This window comes from Capsicum annuum, chromosome 1, assembly GCF_002878395.1.
Source record: "Capsicum annuum cultivar UCD-10X-F1 chromosome 1, UCD10Xv1.1, whole genome shotgun sequence".
Classification (NCBI taxonomy): domain Eukaryota; kingdom Viridiplantae; phylum Streptophyta; class Magnoliopsida; order Solanales; family Solanaceae; genus Capsicum; species Capsicum annuum.
The window spans coordinates 130,421,903-130,432,894 of NC_061111.1; positions in this window are offsets into that span (position 1 = coordinate 130,421,903).

Here is a 10,992-nt window from a genome sequence, read left to right on the forward strand (position 1 = left end):
ATGAAAAACAGTACTCATACTCACCTTGGTACCCAAACCTTTCTGAAAATACCTTTAGAAATGAGATAAGAACTGCGCACTATGATTAGGAATAATCGAAAGAGGTACCTCATGCATCTTCACAATCTCATAAAGATAAAGTTTCGCATAATCTTTCACTGAAAAGTTAGTCCATACTAGCAAGAAATGAGCAGACTTTGTCATCCTATCCATGATGACCCAAATTAAATCATATTGATTTTTAGATCGAGGAAGACTAGTAACAATGTCCAAGTTGATTACCGCCTATTTCCATTCAGGCAACACAATCTCTTGATATAAGCCACCAGGTCTCATATGCTCAACCTTAACCTGTTGGCACACTAAGAACTTGGCCACAAAACCAGCCATACCCCTCTTCATGCTATTCCATAAATAGATCTCCTTATGATCTTAAAACATCTTTGCCAAAACAGGACGACCAACATAGCATGATTCATGCGCGTCAGCCAAAATCCTTTCTCACAACCCATCGACATAAGAAATGCACAACCTCCCTTGGTACTGTAAAGTACCATCACCATTGATCTCAAACACCATTACCTACTACATACCCACTTCACTTTTGATCTTTATCAAGATAGGATCTAGCACTTTTTTCTCTTTAATATACTATCGAACCAATTCTTGTACTATCACACCACCATCCTTGGAGTCCAAAGATAAAGTCCAACATTAGCCAAGCAGAGAATATCCTTCACCAATTTCCGTTTTTCTTTTTCCACATGAACCAAACTCCCCATAGGAAACCTACTAAGAGTATCAGCAACCACGTTATCCTTACCTAGGTGATAGTGAAGACTCATATCATAATTCTTGAGAATCTCCAACTATCTTCTCTGTCTGAGATTTAACTACTTCTGTGTGAACACATACTGTAGACTCTTATGATCAGAAAAGATATCCACGTGAATACCATACAAATAATGCATCTATATTTTTAAAGCAAACACAACCCCCAACAGCTCCAAATCATGAGTAGAATAGTTTCTCTCTTACACTTTCAACTACCTGGAAGCATAGGCAATCACTTTCCCAATGCTGCATCAACACACATCCAAGACCTACCCGAGATGCATCACAATAAACCATGAACTTATTGTCTTTTGGCACTGCCAAAATAGGAGTGAAAATAAAATTATCCTTAAGCTTCTTGAAATTACTTTCACAACCATCCAACTAGGAAAACTTTACCTTTTTCTGATTCAACTTAGTCAAAGGAGCTTCTATCGATGAAAAGCTCTCCACAAAACCCTATAATACCCAGCGAAACACAATAATCTTTGATTGTCAGATAGATTCATGGGTCTAGGCCGCTTCTTCACTACAGTGACCTTTTGTGTCCACCATAAGCTCCTCACTAGAAATATTATGACCAAGATAAGTCACAATATTCAACCAAAACTCACATTTAGAGACCATGGCTTACAACTACTATTCTTGTAGAGTTAGCATCTTATAGGCTGAAGGATATTGCTCATGATTGGGTAGTGATGTGAGAGAAGAGTAGAGAGGAGGATGCAGCTCCCATGACTTGGAAAGAGTTTCAGAATGCCTCTTTAAATAAGTTTTTCCCACTAGAAATAAGAGATGCAAAGGTAGAAGATTTTATGAACCTAAGGCAAGGATCTATGATAGTGAAGGAGTATTGTATTAAGTTCAACCTGTTAGCTAAGTATGCTCCTGACGTGATAGCTGACCCTAGAGCGAGTATGAGTAAGTTTGTGACTGGTCTGTCAAGTTTGTGACTTGTCTGTCTGGGTTGGTGTTGAAAGAGTATAGAACTGCTATGCTCAATAGAGATATGGACCTTATTAGACTGATGATACATACAAAGTAGATTGAGGTAGATAAGATGAAAGAAAAAGAAAGAGTGAGTAAGAGAGATAGAACAGGTAGTTATGGTTTCTCTCAAGCAGGGTCACAGGGTGGTAGCCATTTTCAGCATAGCCAGAGATTTTTGGTGTAAGCTCTATCCTCAGCTAGTGTACTTGCACCAAAATTCAGGGATGTCATTCAAGATGGGGTACCAGTCTCCAAAGCCCAAAGTAGTGCTAGTGGTGTTCGTACCTATCTGCTTTGTGTAGATGTGACAAGAGCCACCTAGGTACATGTAGAGCTGGTAGTGATATGTGATTTGGGTGAGGTAGGCCGGGCCACAGAATGCGAGAATGTATAGTGCTAGCTTAGAGGGGTAAAGAGTTTTATTAGCAGGGTGCCCCTTCCGGTGCCAATAGTGGTTAGCGTCAGAATACTCTCTATGAGCTTTAGGATCACCTTGATCAAGAAAGGTTTCTTGATATAGATCTGGGTATGTTATGAGTCCTTCATATTTATGATATGCATGGTTAGATTCTTCTTTCCCATTTGAGGTTACACTTCAGTATGAGTCATGCATTAGTTTCAGATTTTAGACGGTCAATCATGACCCAGTTTGTAGGTGCCCCATGCACCACCCCAGTATTTTAGTAAAGTGTTTTTATAGGAACATTGGGTCCCAAGGGGGATATAGCCCATAGTATTATGATGCTTGCATGTCCTTATACTCATTCAGTTGCATGTTCAGAATCTTTTTTCAAAGTTAACATCAATTATCATTGCATAGCCAGTCATGCTTTCGAGAGTCAGTTCAGTCAAACATTCATGCATTAGATATTCAGGTTCAGTAGAAAGAGTTCAATTTTTTTCACTGTATTCAGACATGCATTCATGAGATCAACTCAGTTACGCATCCATGTATCAGATATGCATGTCTATTATGAGAATTTAGCTTATGAGTAGCTGCAGTCGAGTATTTCATGCATCAGATATGCATGTCTAGTATGAGAACTCAGAATATCAGTAGTTCCAGTTGCATAGTTATGTTTCATATGTTCTTGTTCATTAAGTAAGTTTAGTTGATCATTATTCTTAGCCTATCAAGCGACATTCGAGGACAAATGTTTTCAAGGGGGGATATTGCAAGACCCCACAAAATTTTATTATAGTCTGAGCCTTAGAGTGTGTTAAGTAAATCATAAATCCAACCCAAAAAGATTGAGAAGTGCCTTCCCAAGTGATCAATATTTTGAAACATATATAATTTCCATAATATCAACTTTTTGTCATGTAGAGTATTGAATAAGCTTTCCATCAATACCAATTTCATCAAAATCCAACGTTGGACAAGAATGTTATGGCTATTTTACGGAAATCAGTCTGATTCTAAATTACCCAAGTGTGATGGTGTGGTTTGACAGATCATCAAGCTAGCGACAGACCATTACAACCCACCATCATATTGAGATAGTGAGTCCACTCTCTTGTTGAGTATGATAGAGAGGTTCGAAAGACCATTATAACACCCCAATTTGCTGAATCAGAACGCTACACGGTGATCATAATATCGAAGGACCACAAGCTAACCTATAACTGATAGCTGTACCAGTACACTACATAATATGACATGAAACTATGGAAACATGCACTAAAATGCTGTAAGGTTAAATACTAAACATAACTGAATAACGTAACATATATTTGGGGTAAGAGAATACCCAAAACAAAACTAATATCTGAAACATGATAGTGTGTATCTAGTATGTATCTAGTCTAAAAGCCTCTACTGTCTGAATAATCTGAAATAAGAAGTTGATGGGTCATGTACCTAAGTAACCCCAACTAATAAACTAATCAATGAGATAGTAAAGAAATAATCCTGTCCTCAAAGGATGAGGACTCACTTCTGACTCTGACTGTTAAAGCTGGAACTACTGCTGATCTGGAACTCGTGTCTCTGAACCTATGGTGTAACATAAAAAGAAAGCACTATAGCACAAATGTGTCAGTACAATGAAATATAGTGAGTATACATGTGAGGTAGGCTATATGCAAGGGTTTGCATGCATGATTAATACTAACTGACTGTCTAACTTGAACATGAGAGTGCATGCGTAAATACGTAACTGTAACTGACACTGTGATAATATGATTACTGAATCTTAATACTAATAACATGACATGGATGATGACTGATATAAGTGATAGCATGAATAACTATATTTGAATATAACTAATAATATGGATGACTATATCTGATAGACACTACTACCCACACAAGCAACAGGAAGGATGCAAAAAAGTGAAACAGAATTCATAACAAGAGACAGGGACACAACAACAAAATAATATACAGGAAATCAAAAACTGACTAAAGTGGATCAATGCCTAAAAGTATAGATTTCACTGGTACGCCTGCTAGCTGCTAGTTACATTAATTTGATGTCAGAAATCATTGCCGGAGTAAGGTCGCTGGTAAAAGAACTGCTGGTACATTTCTAGAGTTTTGCTGGAGAGTCGCTGGAGTAACGCCAGAGAGCCTTCTGCAATCTTTCCAGGATCTGGACATATTCTGACCCGAACCACCTATTTGAGCTACCTATTTTTTCGCAGGTGAAACCCCTCCCTGTTGTCGGGGTTGAGTCGGTGGGAATCATAGTTCCACCAGTGACCAGAGTAGCGGAACAAGAAGGGAATTTAGGGAGAAAAGGGGGGAGGGGGCGAGTACAAAGAGAAACTGGGGGTGAGGGAGATCTGGGGTGGGAGAGAGGTTCAATCTTACCTTTTCCAGCTCAATCGACGCCGTCGCCGGCGTTAGAACCTGCCGGTCAGTCGGAGTGGAGCGTGAAGGTGAGAATTAAAAGAGAAGTAATGGAACAAGTTAATGGACCCAAGGTTATGGACCAGATTTAATCCTATGTTAAGGTACTCATTTGGGCCTAACTTAAGGAAAAGAGAAGGAAATAAAAAAAAGCCCAACACTCAAAGCTACAAAGGCTCATTTTAGTTTAGCCCAAATATGAACTAAATAAGTATGTACATAATCTACTTAGACTTCCTTTGACCAAATTATTGGGCCAAATACACTACCACCTACTTGAATTAAGTTTGGCCTAAGTTAAAGGAAAGAAAAGAAGGAGAATGGGCAACAAAGGCCCAATAGTTTTAGATCCATAAAATCCCAATATATTGGGAAAGTATATACATCATTTACTTGAAAAAATATAGACCAAAAATAGTCAATAAGTCGTCAAATATCAGCTTCTATATATGGATTGGAAATCAGCAATTTTTTCTCATTTCAACCTAGACAAAAATTTCAGTTTTCTAGGTTTTTCTCTCTTGTTCTTCTCTTGGCTATGAAGTAACCCTATAGTTCCACAAGAGTTCTTGGGATTTAAATTCCTTATAAGCTAAAGGTATGTGAATAATTCATGAGCTTGTACTAAGGAAACTATGAGTTCTTCAAAATTAATTTCCGGATAGCCATCTCTTTAAGATTTGATAGTTAATTGTTCTTAGTTATTAAGGGATTTCTCTTTTCTCTTTGGGTGTATGTGTGAAGGGATTAAGATATTGAAGAAATACACATTAAGGACTAAACTACCAAGGAAATCAAGGTATGGTTGCTGTCCACTTTTGTCCTTTTTCTATATACATGAGTTGATGGAGGATTACACATATTTTGTTGCTATTAAAGGATGATTGGAGTGTTCTTGCAGACTTTTTTGTGTGTTTGGGTTGGGGGATTCCCAGTTGCTATTAGGAAAAGGTGTGATTATTTTGTATTGAACTATAAAATATGGATGTGGTGATACACCACTGAATTAATGATTGTGTACGTCTATTGCTCATTTCACTTTGTGTCTTGGTTGGGAGGTGTAATGATGCCAAAGTTGTGTCAGGGGATATTATATTAATATGTATGGTATGTGGATGTAATTGGAGTATAAGAGGGTTAAATTGACACCCTTTATTTATAAATTAAGGTCTTACTTCCCGGCCACTAGTTTGGTGAAGTCAAATAGCCAAAATGTGATGTTTGGTTGCTAATATTAGTTTGCCATATATTTCATTGTAGATAAGTAATCTAAAAGGGCGGAGAGTCGAGTTAGTTTGGTACATGAGTTTTACTACTAGGTATGTAAGGCAGACTCTATTTTACACTCTTGGCGTGAAAACGGACACTTGTTCCATCGAGCAAGCTTCCAAGATTATCCTATAACACGTGATACATAATAGCACCGTATGATATCCCATCTTACTAATGAACTTGATCCCACTCTCTAATGAGTTAAAACACCTAAATACATTCTTGCTACCAATCCTACATGTCTATTTTCACTAGTAAATTTCAGAATTTCTCCAGTTACTCAAATAAGACCCATGTGTTATTTTTAGCTCTATAACACTTCATTAGCGTGCCAAGAACTCCTTACTTCATTGTTATTGAATTGATTGCCTATTTACATGTCTCTTATTGATAGATCATTATTTCAAGATACCATAATGTTATGACCACCGAAGTAACAATCTCAAAGGCTAATTAAACTAAGTAATGGAAATCTTTAAAAAGGGTGGCAGCTCAGGGCATAAGCCTAGCATGGGCCGATCCCGATACTTTATATATAAGTGGTAGCTCAGGGGAGTAAGCCTAGCATGGGCCAATACCAATATTTAATTATAGGTGGAAGATCAGGGGCATAAGCCTAGCATTGGTTGATCCGGATTTGTTATTTACCACTGATCAGCTGGTCATTCATATCATATAGATTACAAAGATAATAAACCCTATTCCACAAGTAAATGTAAAGGTGGTCTCTAGCACTATGTTTACACTTGCTCTAGATTTTTATTGAACCTTTGTATCTTGTATTGTTACTTTTCCGCCTTGCATACTCATTATATATTTTTGTACTAACTCCCCTTATGGGGGACCTATATTTCATGCTACAGGCACAGGTGCTTCGGCAAACACGCCTCCTCAATAGGAGCCCAGGATATCCATCTGCTATTGGTGAGCTCCAATTTGCTTCGGGGCTTTATGAGTCGGTTCTATATATTTTTGGTATTATATAAAAGTTAATAGTATGGAGGGTTTTTATCCCGACCTTAGCTTAGTTCTATGTATCTTCTAGAGTCTTTGTAGACCAATGTAAAGTTAAGCATGGTAGTGTGTTATCTTGTAGATGTTGTTGCCCCAACGGCTAAGTCTATTATGTATATAGTTTTAGGGCTTGTCATTTATATTTTTTTTATTAAGGAATTATATCCGTAGATGGAAAAACCTTTGCCTATTATAGTTGCATGCATATGAATTCCAAGGTTATGGGTTGGTTCTCTCGGGCCTTCACGACTACGGGTTCCTGTTCGCTCCAAAAGGATTTGAGGCATGACAAAAGTAGTATCAGAGCAAGTCGTCCTGGGGAGTCTACAAAGACGTGTTTATGTATATTCTTATTTATGGGTGTGTTATGCACCACATATATAAACAGGAGGCTATGGGACATTTAGGGGTTGTCTCTTTTTCTTCTTAGCTTAGATCGTACAATAGAGCCCGTATTGTAGATGAAGTTATATTTAACCAGTGAATCTATATGTCTATTTTATTATAGTAAGGATGCCAGTTACAAGAAGGAGTAAGAATACAAGTAAACGAGTAGATGTGGCTTCCGGATAAGGGACTAGCAAGTTACCACCTACACAAGCTAATCAAAGTGAGGCTCATGCTGAGTATGTATCAGAAATTCTTCCACTCCAAAAGAGCTAAAAAGAAGAAGAACCACATCCTCAGAGCCACCTATTAATGCTATTGATCAAGATCTTAGGAATACGGTGCAACTTTTGGCTCGTATAGTTACTGGACAAGCTCAAGGGCAAGCCATTCCCACTACAGGTTCTAGTGGTGCAGATAGGGAAGCCAGCCTTCGGACGTAAGACTTTCTTCAATTGGATCCTCCCACCTTCACCAGATCAGATATTAATGAAGACTTATAAGACTTCATCGATCAAATACAAAGATCTCTAGATGTTATGCATATATCAGGTAAAGAGATAGTTGAGTTAGCAGCATATAGATTCAAAGGGGAGGCTATAGTTTGGTACGAAGACTGGAAATGATCTAGTGGTATCGATGCACCTTCAGCTACTTAGAAAGAGTTCAAAGAGGCATTTCTTGATCATTAACTTCCATTCGAGATTCGACAGGCCCATGCAGATCAGTTCTTGAATCTTTGCCAGGGGAATATGAGCGTGAGGAAGTATAGCCTCTGATTTAACTCCTTGTCTAGGTATTCTCCTAATGTTGTAGCTACTATGGATGATAGAGTTCATCGATATATGGATAGGTTGGATCCATATTTGGTTAAATATTATACTATTGCTGCTTTGAACAAAGACATGGACATAGCAAGGATACAAGCTTTTGCACAAAATATGGAGGATCAGAGGCTAAGAAGAAGAACACAAGAATTGAAAAGAGGATATTCCAAGAAAGCCAGATCTACGGGGCAGTTTATGGCATCCCAAAGAGATTTTAGGCCTCAGTTTTCTAATAGACCACCTAGGCCATTACCTTCTTACTCTGTAGCTAGTGCTCTACCACAGTTTCTTTTATTAACATACGATATTATTTTGCCAACTCACAGGTGTAAGCGCTATAGTACAGTGTTGACTGGTGTGCTTTGGTGTAACCGGGGAGCTGGAACCTCAAGGGTTTAAAGGTAATCAATTAGGGCAAAGAAGTGCAAGTCAGAGTTCACGAACAGTGGGATATCAAGGGAAAGGAAGTATGAGCCAATTAAGACCTCCTCGATAGCAATGTGAACAATGTGAAAAGATTTATTTCGGTGCATGTCAGTTTGGGACAAATGCTTGTTTTTGGTGTGGTAAGTTGGGGCATATAATGAGAGAATGCCCACAAAGAGGCATAGATGGTATGGCAAGACCTACTGGATCAGTCGTTGGATCATCATCATCGGTACCTTATTTAAGTAGGGATGCACAACCTATGGGTCATGTTAGGGGTGATAAAGAAGCAACTAGTTCTAGTGGAATTCAGAATCGTACGTATGCTCTAGTGGATCAACAAAATTTAGAGGCTTCTCCAGATGTGGTTACAGGTACATTGTATATCTTTTCACTTGATTTATATGAATTAATTGATCTTGATTCTACATTATCATATGCGACTCCATTGGTTGTTGGAAAGTTCAAAAGAACACCAAAATTGCTAGCTAAGCCATTGGAAGTGTCTACGTCGGTTGGGGAATCTATTATAGATAGAAGGGTTTATCGAAATTGTATTATCTCTTTGAGGTCTCGATACGATGGCTGATCTTTTTGAGCTGGAAATGGTAGATTTTGATGTTATAATGGGTATGGACTGGTTGGCATCTTGTTATGCCACAGTAGATTGCCGAACTAAAAAGGTGGATTTCTATTTTCCAAAGGAGACAGTCCTTGAATGGAGAGGTAATATTGGTGCGCCAAGAGGTAAATTTATTTCTTATTTTAAGGAAAAAAGAATGATTTCCAAAGGCTACATATATCATCTAGTTAGAGTGAATGATACAGATGTGGAGCCACCAACTCTTCAAACTATTCCGGTGGTAAATGAATTTCCTGAAGACCTTCCAGGTTTACCTCCTGAACGAGAAGTGGAGTTTGGTATTGATGTGATTCCGAGAACCCAACCAATCTCAGTTCCTCCATATAGAATGGCCCCGGCAGAATTATGAGAATTGAAAGAGTTGCTAGAGAAAGGATTCATAAGGCCTAGTATGTCCCCCTGGAGTGCACTAGTATTATTTGTGCATAACAAAGATGGTTCATTGAGAATGTGTTTTGACTACCGGCAACTGAATAAGGTGACTATTAAAAATAAATATCCCCTCCTAAGAATTGATGATTTATTTGATCAATTACAAGGTGCCAAGTTCTTCTCAAGAATTGATTTGAGGTCAGGTTACCACTAAGTAAGGGTCAAAGAGAAGGATATACCCAAGGCCGCTTTCCGAACATGGTACGATCACTATGAGTTTCTAGTCATGTCATTTGGGATAACAAATGCACCCGTAGCTTTTATGGATTTAATGAATAGGGTGTTTAATCCATTCTTAGATATGTTCATGATAGTTTTTATTGATGATATTTTAGTTTATTCCAGATTAGAAGAGGACCATGTCAATCACTTACCACAGGTGTTGCGAATTCTTCGTGATTGTAAGCTATATGCAAAGTTTCCTAAATGTTAGTTTTGGTTAAAATTGGTGGCATTCTTAGGTGATATTGTATCTAGTGAAGGTATAAAGGTTTATACTCTAAAGATAAAAGTCGTGAAGAGTTGGTCAAGGCCCACAACGCCTACGGAGATTCGTAGTTTTCTTGGGTTGGCAGGTCATTATAGAAGGTTTTTTGAAGGTTTTTCTTTAATTTCTGCACCTTTAACCAAGATAACACAAAAAGAATCCAAGTTTTAATAGAATGATGCCTGTGAAAGGAGTTCCAAGATCTGAAGAATAAGTTGACTTCTACACCCGTATTTGTACTTCTAGAAGGCACAGAAGGGTATGAGGCGTATTGTAATGCTTCAAGAATGGGCTTAGGATGTGTATTAATGCAGCATGGTAAAGTAATAGCATATGCCTCCAGACAATTACCGCCACATGAGAAAAATAATCCTACGCATGATCTCGAGCTAGCAACAGTTATATTTGCTTTAAAGATATGGCGCCACTACTTGTATGGGATTCATGTTGACATATATACTGACCATAAAAAGGATCTAAATTTGAGGTAACAAAGGTGACTTTAACTATTAAAAGACTGTGATATTAATATCTTATATTATCCAGGGAAAGCAAATATGGTAGCTGATGCGCTAAGTCATAAGGCTATAATGGAATATATAGAAAGGAAAGGGATGATTAAAGATCTCCACCAACTAGCTAACTTTGGGGTTCGTCTTCTTGAAACTCCATATGAGGGGATTATTGTGCATAATGCAACGGAATCATCATTAGTAGCTGAAGTGAAAAAGCAATATGCAGATCCAATTTTATTACAACTTAAGGAGAATGTACAGTGTGGTACGACTAAGGCATTTGAGCTTACGCGAGAAGGAGTACTTCAGTG